Here is an 11,823-nt window from a genome sequence, read left to right as displayed (position 1 = left end):
AAGGCTGCCTTTGAAAGGAAAGACCTAGAGAAGCCAAGGAAGAAGAGAATCAGTCTATAGTTTAAATGGGGTTCCAGTTTGATCAGTTATGCTAGCCTACTGTGTCTACATGTGGTCACAGAATCTACTGAAAAGCTGATTAATCTAAAATAATAATCAGTTTTTGCCTGGCCAATCACATTAGCCATGAAATAGATCTCATTAAGTCACTATTAAAATGCATCTAATTCAGACCCACTGCAGGTTATCGTGAGGAAAATGGCATTTTAAAAAAAGGTTCTTCAAGCTGCTATGTGAAGGATGGATGGGAGGGGAGAGTGAGGGAGTCTTCTGTCTTTTCCATGGCTGGCCCCATCAGTGAATAGCCTTCTCAGGCTACTTTCTGCAGATGTACTGTTTCACATTCTTCTTTTTTCTACCACAACTAATTAATTATTAATGCAAGTAATAGCTTCACCTCTCAATTCAGCCCTTTAGAGAACCCAGCCTAATGGTCCTGAATATGCAGGGCTCCTTGGTAGGAAATCATATTAATGCCAATTTGGGGCTTGCAGCTTGGAGGATAAATCAGATCCTCTTTGGATTTGTTTACTCCACTTGGATCAATAGCCTGCCTCCTCTCTTGACTGGTAACAATTCCCTGATTTGTATTTAAAGTTTGCTACTCTACCCTAACATAAAGATATTTCTGAAAGTGCAGAAACAGGGTTTCTTTTTTGTCACGTCTCAAGTGCCATTTCCTTTAGCAAATCACAGAATGTTAGGACTGGAAGGAAATCTTAGAAATCACCTATTCCTGCACTGTACAGAAAAAATAAATCTTCAGAGAGAAGGATGGAAAGTTAGGTTGCATCAAGATACGAAGGTCTTGTTTTGTTCATACTCAACAGTTTGTACTTTGTCCTGGAAGTAATCAAAGGTGATTGAGTGTTATAGTGTTTGTTTTGGGGGGGAGTAGGTCAGAGCTCAGAAAGATCATTCTGGCGGGAGTTTCAAGGTTAGTTATTGGGAGAGGGTAAAACTAGAGGCTGAGGGGAGCAGTTAAGGGTCTGTTATACTATTCCTGGTGAAAAATAATGAAGGACTGAGCTAGGTCCAAGTGTCAGTATGAAGACCAGAACATAGATAAGAGCTATTGAAAAGAGAGAATTGGCAGGGTCTTGTGAATGATTGATTGTGGTGGGTGTGGGAGAAAGAGAAGCTGAACGTTATTGATTGATGGGCAAGCTGAGTAGTCATATGAGCCATTCAGTGTGATAAGGACTTACAGGCTGGAGACTTATGAACATGTTTGGCAATGTGGGTAATAATATTAACAGTAATGCTAGTAATGCTAATACCATTGGGAAATGTCTAATAGATGTGGAATTAACAGAGTTCATCAATAACAGATATGTTTGATTTATCCTCTGATCCTATAAATTAGCAAATACATTTGTCTTCTCTGTATGTTCTTTCAATGTGTTTTAAGAGACAGCAGTATTAGGGGCTTCCCTGGTGGCACAGTAGTTGAGGGTCTGCCTGCCAATGCAGGGGACACAGGTTCGAGCCCTGGTCTGGGAAGATCCCACATGCCGTGGAGCAACAAAGTCCATGCGCCACAACTACTGAGCCTGCACTCTAGAACCCGTGAGCCACAACTACTGAGCCCACATGCCACAACTACTGGAGCCCACGCTCCGCAACAAGAGAAGCCACCGCAGTGAGAAATCTGTGCACCACAATGAAGAGTAGCCCCCGCTCACCACAACTAGAGAAAGCACATGCAGCAACGAAGACCCAACGCAGCCAAAAAAAAAGAACAAATCAATGACTTTGGAAAAAAAAAAGAGACAGCAGTATTAGAAAGCTATTTAGTTCCATTTCTGCCATGACCTTTAGCAAGTCATTTCATCTCTCTGAACCTAAGTTCCTCATCTAGACATGGAGATAATAAAACAGGCTTATCTTAACTTAGTGTATGAATCATATAAAACTGATATGGGAAAGTATTTTGAAAACCTAAAAAGTTAGTACACATGCAATAAACTATTTTTTAAGAAGAGAATTGAAGGTTATGTATATTCCTATTATAAAAATTTGACTTTAAGTGATCTCCCCCTTGTATACTCTTTGTGCATTGTGGAAATCCTCAAATATATTCAAAACTCTGGCAAAACATTGGCATTCTTAGGCTCTGTCAGCTGACTGTGAATGTTTCTAAGAAAGAGCATCCCTGCGTTTTCATTGGAGGATTCAGTTATCATCTAGGAAACCACTGTGGGACTGCTTTGACATCCAGGAGTTTCCTTGAGTGATCTCTATGCCAGGGAAGGTATTTGTGCTGAGATAAAGAGGAGGGCATGAAATCTGTAATTTTGTGGGGAAATTGCTTGCAACTATAAATTCTTTTGGTTCAAACTTACACTATCAGGAACCCGAATGGTGGTAAGGCCTCTTCCCCCCACCCCCAAGTCAATAGGCTTGACTGGCATAATTAGGAACTACTCATAAATTTCTCAAAAAAATCTTTCTAGCTGTGGTAGCTTTCATTTTGACCTGCAGTAGGATTAGAATAACATTTAGAAGATGCATCCAGATACTATGTGTTATAGGTTTGCTATGTGTTGGCTTCTATTCCTGTGAACTGTAAGGTGATCACGTGCAAGAAAGACATAAAATCTTAGATTTATAAGAGGAATATCAGAGGCCAAGACTTTAAAAAATTGATATATCTGTACAGAAAAATGAGTCCCTTGGAAATCCTTTTAAATTAGAAGCCCTTTATTTTTACATGAGTTATTTAAATAATGGTCCTAAAGCTAAGATAAAAAGTTCCCTCTCTGCAGAAAGCTTAATTGGAAACAGTGCTGGCCTCAGTGCCACAAACTTGATAAGGTTATACCTGGGATTCCTTCTACCTCTAAAATTCTGAGTCTTACATCTTCTCAGAATTCCTAAAATCCTGTTCATTTTTGATTTTTGTGAAGAGTAGTACGACAAAGTAGACAATTCTCTATAATGAGGTGAGGCTCAGTCCTCGATGAAACTAAAAATTCTCCGTGTTGGCATGGAAGAGAGGAAATAAAACATTTAAAGAGAGCTCATTCTCTGCTACGGACAGGCATTTTCAATAACTACATATTTAGCCATTATTGCTTTCTATGTCTTCTGTCTAGTATTAGGACCAAATAGATAATTCATTTGTCTTCAGGTGGATATTCAGGTGCTATAGATACTTAAAAAACATCTGGGGAGGAAAGCTACGATCATGTAATAAAGATGCCCTGAGCAGTGTTATCATATGGTATTTTTGGCCAAAGGCATAGAGAAGTATAGTGATTGGGCTATAGTGACACAGTCTGGTTTTCTACATTATATTTCTACTTGATTAAAGCATTTCTTTCCAATTTGTTATTTCCAGGTTTGTTTTTGTTCACAAAGAAAGCATAATAAGTTAATAAATAGACTAGCCTCTCTATCTTTCTAGCCTCTGTGGGACACGGCTTCATTAGCTAAGTAAAAAATGTAAAGTAAAAAATAAGAAAAAAAAAGTAAAAAAATATTAATCATCACATTCCTGCTGTGTCTTTCTCCATTACTATATTGTTCTGGTCAGTAGTCGGTGCTCCTGCCTATGTTCATTTTGCATACAGGTATCTCATTTCACCAGCTAATTGTGAAGAAATGTAGGTAAAAAATTTCCCACTAATTAGCCTTTGCCATGTACAACATTGACCTCAGTCCTTCTGTGGCCTATAGTAGTATAGCCCAGGGATGCTGGTTAGAAGTAGGAAAGGACAGTTAGAAAACAATGTGTATGATGTCCGATGACCCAGAAGAAGCAGTTATGCCAGTGTCAGCACTATGTGAATTACGTGTGGCTAACTGTCCAAACAGTCACACTGAAATTGATTCAATGTAGTGTGGATAATGAGAAAGGCACTGCCGTAGGCTCTTCAAGGGATACCAAGAGGTTTAAAGCAAAGTCTGGGTTCTCGTAGAGCTCACAATCTAACAAAAATCAGACAGACAACTATAGGGAAGTGGTCCCCAACCTTTTTGGCACCAGGGACAGGTTTCATGGAAGACAATTTTTCCACGGGGGTGTGGGGGGAATGGTTCAGGCAGTAACGTGAGCGATGGGGAGCAGCAGATGAAACTTCGCGCTTGCCCACCTGCCACTCACCTTCTGCTGTGCGGCCTGGTTCCTAACAGGCCGTGGACTGGTACCAACCTGTCCACAGCCCAGGGGTTGGGGACCCCTGGTCTAGTGAAAGGACATAGGGAAATTAGCTTTGACATGGGTCATATCATTATTCTTCTGTGTGTATTTGACTGATGTCTCTTATGTCCCAACAAAAGTTTTCCCAAGGTAGAGGAATCCACTTCTAGTCAAGGGAATGTGTGCAGCTCCTATGTTGTCCAGGCCTGCTCTCCAGTTTCATCAGTGATCCAAGTTACAGTGAGACAACACAGTTACAAAGGCTTCAATAAAGAACAAATTTAGAGAGTTTTGAGACAAGTATTAAGGGTTGCGAAGAATTTTGACAGGCACGGATAATGACAAAGGGAGAAGGAGATCAATGGGTAAGAATGAATAGCATTAAGAAATGGAGTGTCGCCAGATATTGAAGAATGAGGGAGGGTTCTGGGAATTGCAAGTGATCTAATTTGGCTGCAGCAGCAGGAGATGAGCTTTTGTAGTTAGGGAGTTAACATCATCCGTGAGAGCTTAAACATGAATCCTGGCAGCAGTATAGAAGGTGGATTAGGAGTAAGGAGAACCTAGAGGCATGGAGAGTGAGTGTAATAAGAGAAAAGAAATGCGAGCCTGTGCTGGTACAGGGGCTATGGGAATGGGGATGAGGGGCAGATGTTAAAGGCATGATGAAGGATCTGTGATGACTGGATCCAAGATGCCTTTGAAAGAGAATGTTGAAGACAAAGCTGATTTATTTTGGTGAATTTTGTCATGGACATAATTTTTTTTTTTTTTTGCTTGTTTTGGTTAGTTCTCTTATTGATGTATTTTTCCATTGCCATGGAGATTGTTCTATACTTTTGGAGATTATATAGTGAATTTATACATGTCTATTGTATACATCTAGCTTAATCATAAAATCTTTAAGATATATAAATGTGAAATGTCATTTATATGGACATAAGACTTTCCAGTTAAAAGTAATTCATCTCTTGTCCAACTTTTCTTTTCACCTGACAGAAGGAATGATAGAGGATTTTATAAAGGTGCTATTACAAGGACATAAAAATTGGTGGGATGCTTTGTTCTTATCTTGGTAAATACTAAAATGACTCTGCTTTACATTTCCCAAAGATATGTATGTTATAGTTAATTAGCCTGATCTCATACTTGTTCAAAAGTCTTTAAAGCAGTCATCTAATATGAGATATAAAGGGTCCTGGCTCACAGCCATCTATCTACTCATCAAGACCCAAGTAATGGATGCTATCAGAGAACACTTAGACAATACCATCACTACAGAGTCTCTCTAAAACAAGCACTTAGAGAAATCCCTCAACTTGTACTCATCATCTATTCCTCTGTGTCCATATTTCTCATTTAGAGTAGATGCTCGCACCATCTACCAAATACACAAGTCAGAATCAATGAAGAAATTCCATTCCCTTCACAATCAATGAGTCACCAATTTGTCAAACTTTCTTAATATCTCTAGAATATATCCATACTTTTCCATACCCACTGTTCTTCCTTACTTCTGAATATCATTTTCTGTACAACCTTCACATCCATACTCATCTCGTCCTCTTCTTGTCCCTTCTCTGTATTATATTGATTTCATTTAAAATGCATGTTATTTAAAATAAAATGCTGATTATATAAGAAATAGCTGATTGTTTTTAAGAAATTAGAAAATACAGCAACCTTTCTCAAAGCATTCAGTGAAAGAATTAAGCCCAATAGGAAATGATTGGAATAACTGTTTTCTCAATTTTCCAAGGACAGTACATAGTAACTACCATTCTGGAAGAATAAAAGAAATGTTTTAGAACAGGGCTAGGAAATTGCAGTCTGCAGGCCAAACCTGGCCTGCTGACTGTTTTTGTAAAGTTTTATTAGAACAAGCTATGCCCATTAATTTTATGAGTCTTTATGCCATTGTCTGTGGCTGCTTTCACAATGGCAGAGTTGAGTAATCGTTGTGACAGAGACCATATGACCTGTAAGATCTACAATAATTACTATCTGACCCTTTACTGAAAAAGGTGGCTAACTCCCACTTCAGAAAATTAAGGTTGAATACTCTTTAGTGAGCTGATTGAGAGGAGTTGTCACTCAGGAAACCTTAAAGAGAATATAAAGATCTCACATAATCATACAACCCAAATATAACAACTACTATCATTTTAATACACTTGCAGAAAAGCATTTTTATATGCTCACCTATATAATGCTAACATAGCATTAATAGCATTGAGATCACAGTATTAATCCAATTTTATCAACTTAATAGTATTGTATTTACCATATAACTTAGGGATCATAGTACTTATCAAATTTTATGTAACTATGTTATTAGATATTCTTCAATTATAATTGCTGGATCCTGTTCCATCATAGAATTTAGCAATTCTGTTAATGTTGGGTACTGAAGTGATTTCTATGTTTTTATAAACAGATTGTGTTTTAAAAATTTATATAGGAGACTTTTATCAAATATTTTAAAACTTTGTCAAATGCAGTGTGGTATCCTAAATCGGATCCTGGAAAAAGGATACTAGTGGAAAAACTGATGACATATGAATGCAGTCTGTAATTTAGTTAATAGTGTTATACAAATGTTAATCTTTTAGTTTTGAAAAATATGATTATACAGGAAGTTAACTTTAGGGGAACCTTGGTGAAGAGGATACAGGAACTCTGTGCTATCTATGAATCTTATCTGTAAACCTACAATTATCCTAAAATACAAAACTTAAAATTAAAAATCTTACTTGGTCAAAGCTGTCAACTTTGGGGGGAAATTTTAAGGAAGTATAACTTACAGGAAAGTGCACAAGTCATAAATGTGTAGCTTGATTAATTTTCAAAAATTTAACACATGCATGTAACCACCACCCAGATCAAGAACAACATTAACAGTATCACAAAAGCCCCCCAGTGCTCCCTCCTGGTCACTACCCTCGGCTAATGCTAACACTATCCTGATTTCTAACAGAAAATATCAATTTTGCCAGCTTTGCACTTTATAAAATGGACTCACATAGCATATTTTTGTGTCTGGAATCTTTTGATAAACACTGTGAGACTTGTCCATATCATTGTGTTATAGTTTGTTCATTCTTATTGCTATATAGTATTCCATTGTATAAATACAGTGCAATTTATTTATATGTCGAACTATTAAAATGCATTTGAGTAAGTTGCAGTTTTGGGCTATTAAAAATACTGCTATGAATATCCATGTACAAATGTCTTTTGGTTAACATATGTACATGTTTTGTAGGGTATCCATGTAGAACTAGTACTGCTGGGTCAGAGAGTATGCATTTGTTTGTCTTCAGTGGCTATCTTTAATGAATAACGAAAAATAGCTTTCTAAAGTACTTGTACCACGTAATCATAATGGCATCAGAATTTTCTATGACAATACTGTGCTATAGAAGACAACTGAAAATGCCCTAATACTTCCAAGGTTAAGTACTTCTAACCTGGAATTGTCTACTTAGCCAAACACTCACACAAATGTGAAGGTAGATTTAATCCATTTTCAAATGTACACATCTCAAATAATTTCATTTCACAGACCCTTTGTCAGGAAATTTCTAGAAAGTGTACTTCTCTGAAAGTAGAGATTAAACCAAGAATGAAGAATATATCAAAAAAATTAAAGAATATATCAGAGCCAACATGAGAGAGAATGGGTGATGTTGAATGAGAATCCTATAATGAGAGCTGTGCACCAGGCCTCAGAAAAAGTAACTCAGAGTGGAGCAGGTGGATGTCATTCTCCAGGAGAGAGATGGCCCCCCCCCAAAAAAGTTCACTTAATTGATTACCTGATATATTTACCCTTATTGAGAAGAATTTTTATAGTGTAGTTAAAAATTGGGGGGGATAGTTTCATAGAAAATTACAAAGTAAAATAAGGCAATTATAAACTCTAAAAGAAAATTATAACAAAAAGCAATCAGTGTACCTTGTGAGTGTGCCATAAACAATACTTACATAGTTCTAATATAAATGCTGAATATTGTCTTGATAAAAATGTGATATATTTATCACAGGAAAAGAAAGTTTTAGTGTGTGACTATGGTGAAAGAAAACAAAATCCTTAATTTTCCTAATAGGACAAAAAATAGGAAGTGTTTACAATTGGTGAGAAACAACAGTGTGTGCATATTATTTAGATATATGAAGAAAATAATACAAGAAAGAGCTAAGAGTTGATAAAATTCTGTGAGCGGTGGGGCAGTATGGCTGGTAACTACTATTTTAATTTTAAGCGTATGCTTTGTGTAAAGCCCTATTAACTTGGGATTAATTTATGTGTAATGATTTTTACTTTTATTTAATAGTTTAGAAGTTGTGTAAAGGATATAAAAATAACTCTTAAAAGTCAGTATTAAGACAAAAACCTCAATAGAAAAAGAGTGCAAAAACATGAACAAATCCTTCACAAAATAATATATACAGATGGCCAATGAGCACATGAAATGATGCTGAATATTTATCTCTAGTGAAATAGAACTTTACTCTGAGATACATTTGTACATCTACTTGAATGTCTAAAGCTGGAAAGACTGAAAATACCTCAGAAAGGATGCTGAGCAACTGGAGCTTGCTCGAGTTAATTGTGTTAGTGAAAAATGGTACAACTCTTTTGGAAAATAGTTGGCAAGTTCTTATAAAGTTAACACATTTTTGACTGGAGACATATTACGGCCACAGGTGCTGGTTTCTGCAAAAATCCCCCAGTCAATAATGTGTTAACATATACCTACCTATGACCCAGAAATTCATCTCCTAAGTATTTACCAAAACGAAATGAATAAATGTTCACATAAAAACTCGTACACAAATATGCATAGGATTATTCATAATCCAAAAGAAAAAAAAAAAGAGGTCCTCAACAGGAGAATGGATATATTGTGGTAAATTCACACAAAGGAATGCTACTTCAATAAAAAGCAGTGAACTATTGATACCTGGAATAATGGTGATAAACCTCAGAAATGTCACTTTGAGTGAGAGAATCCAAACACACAAAGATACATACTGTAAGATTCTATTTACGTGAAGTACAAGAAACCAGAAAGCAGTTGCCTGGTTGTAGAGATGTGAATCAAACTGAAAGGGGGGCCAGGGAATTTTGGGAGTAATTGAAATGTTCTATTTCGTGTCTTGGGTGTTGGTTATATAGGCAGATATAATTGACAAAAGATATTATACTTCATGTAAGACCTATACTTTTTTTGTATATAAATTACATTTTGGGGAGGAGATCAGATGGTGGAATAGGAGGCCATGGAACTCACCTCCTCCCACAAAGACATCAAAAATACATCTATATGTAGAATAATTTTCACTGAAAACTAACAGGAAATTGTCAGACTCCTGTACAAGCAAGACTGTGAGAAAGATCCACATGGAATCGGGTACAAAGAAAGAGAAGTGATCAGGTCAGTACCTGTGCCCCTAGGAGAAGACTCAGAGGAAAAGGGAGATTATATGGGCAGAGGCTCACCCTGGGGAGTGAGCAGTTCGAGCCACCTACTGGAAGCTACAGCCATGGGGTCTTACATAGGGAAGACAAACCCGCTTGGCTGGCTGGAGGGTTGGTGGGATTACCAGGAGAGCTGTGGGAAGCCTGGACTTCACTCCTGAGGGGTGCATGCATGCTTGCTCCTGAAGCACGGTGTAGAGGGCAGGCAGATTGAAAACTGCTCAAGTGGTAGGCCAGTTTAGACCATCCCAGCATGTGCCACAGCCTGATCCGTGTGAGTGTTCCAGCCCAGCTTGCATCACAAAGCAGCTCCACACTGGGCAATGGCTTGTCTGAGACACAGAGGTGGCTCAGACCCAAAGTGGCATCAGAGCAGGGTCAGGGGTCAGGGCAGCCATTACCACTGCTTATACATGCTGCACATCAGAAGCAGTCCTGACCACTATCTGAGGTTGGACCATCAGAGCTCACACCAATCACTAGTAGTGAAATTGAATTTGTAAAAAAAAAAAAAAAAAAGACACCCAGCAACCAAAAGTTCAGGACCACATGGCTTTACAGGGGAATTCTACCAAACATATAAAGAAAAGCTAATACCTATCTTTCTCAAACTATTCCAAAAAATTTGAAGAGGAGGAAATATTACCAAATTCATTCTACGAGGCCACCATTACCCTGACACCAAAACCAGACAAAGACTCTACCAAAAAAAGAAAATTAAAGGTGAATATCTCTGGATAAAGATGCAAAAATACAAAATATTAGTAAACGAAATTCATCAATATATAAAAAGGATCAGTCACCTTTGATCAAGTGTGATTTATTCCAGGGATCCAAGGATGGTTCAAATTTGCAAGTCAATGTGATATACCACATGAACAAAAGGAAGCATAAAAATCACATGATCATCTCAATAGATACAGAAAAAGCATTTGATGAAATAGAACATCCATTCATGATAAACTCATGAAAGTGGGTATAGAGGGAACTTCTCAACATAATAAAAGCCATTTATGATAAACCCACAGCTAACATATTCAACAGTGAAAAGCTGAAAGCCTTAACTCTAAATTCAGGAAGAATGATGCCCACTCTTGCCACTTCTATTTAACATAGCATTGGAAGCCCTAGCCACAGCAATCAGACAAATTGCAAGGAGAGAAGTAAAACTGTCACTATTTGTAGATAACATGATACTATATGTAGAAAATCCTAAAGTCTCCACCAAAAACTTATTAGAATTAATAAATGAATTCAGTAAAATTGTAGGATGCAAGATTTAATATACAGAAATCCGTTGTTTCTATACACTAATGAGTTATCAGAAAGAGAAAGTAAAAAAAAAAAAAAAAACCCATTTAAAATTACATCAAAACGAATTAAATACCTAAGAATAAACTTAACCAAGGAGGTGAAAGACCTGTGATGCAGGGACAACTTCCCCAGGAGAACACACGGCGAACCTCAGGCTGTTGCAACGACACTCTGGCCTCTGCTGCTGAAAGCTCGCCCCACATTTCGTACCCCTCCCTCCCCCCGGCCTGAGGGAGGCAGAGCCCCCTAATGAGCTGCTACTTTAACCCCGTCCTGGCTGAGGGGTGAACAGATGCCCTCAGGCGACCTACATACAGAGGCAGGGCCAAATCCAAAGCTGAACCCCAGGAGCTGTGCGAACAAAGAAGAGAAAGGGAAATTTCTCCGTGCAGCCTCAGAAGCAGCGGATTAAATCTCCACAAACAATTTGATGTACCCTGCATCTGTGGAATACCTGAATAGACAACAAATCACCCCAAATTGAGGCAGTGGGCTTGGGAGCAACTGTAGACTTGGGGTTTGTTGGTATGCGACTGACTAGTTTCTGATTTATATGTTTATCTTAGTTTAGTTTTTAGCACTTGTTATTATTGGTAGAATTCTTTATTCGTTTGCTCTCTTTTTAAAATTTTTTTAATAGTTTTAAAATTTTTTTATTTTAATACCTTTATTAGTTTTTTTTCCTTCTTTTTTTTTTTTCTCCCTTTTCTTCTGAGGTGTGTGGCTGACAGGGCCTTGGTGCTCTGGCTGAGGCCTGAGCCTTGGAGGTGGGAGAGCTGAGTTCAGGACATTGGACCACCAGAGACCTCCTGGCCCCACA

The 11,823-nt window shown here is 37.7% G+C and overlaps 1 pseudogene across 1 annotated transcript in view; it reads left to right on the top strand.

The window, feature by feature from the left end:
• The first annotated feature begins 3,809 nt into the window (after positions 1-3,809).
• Positions 3,810-11,823, top strand: part of LOC309652752 (tRNA pseudouridine(38/39) synthase pseudogene) — a 40,961-nt pseudogene continuing 32,947 nt past the window's right edge. The window contains exon 1 of the transcript in view: positions 3,810-3,929. The product of the transcript in view is annotated as a tRNA pseudouridine(38/39) synthase pseudogene (transcript). The remainder of the gene's footprint in view (positions 3,930-11,823) is intronic.

The sequence above is a fragment of the Balaenoptera physalus genome (genome assembly GCF_965194825.1).
Source record: "Balaenoptera physalus genome assembly, chromosome: X".
Classification (NCBI taxonomy): domain Eukaryota; kingdom Metazoa; phylum Chordata; class Mammalia; order Artiodactyla; family Balaenopteridae; genus Balaenoptera; species Balaenoptera physalus.
The sequence above is the reverse complement of the archived record's forward strand: the minus strand, read 5'-3'. Positions and strand labels throughout refer to the sequence as shown.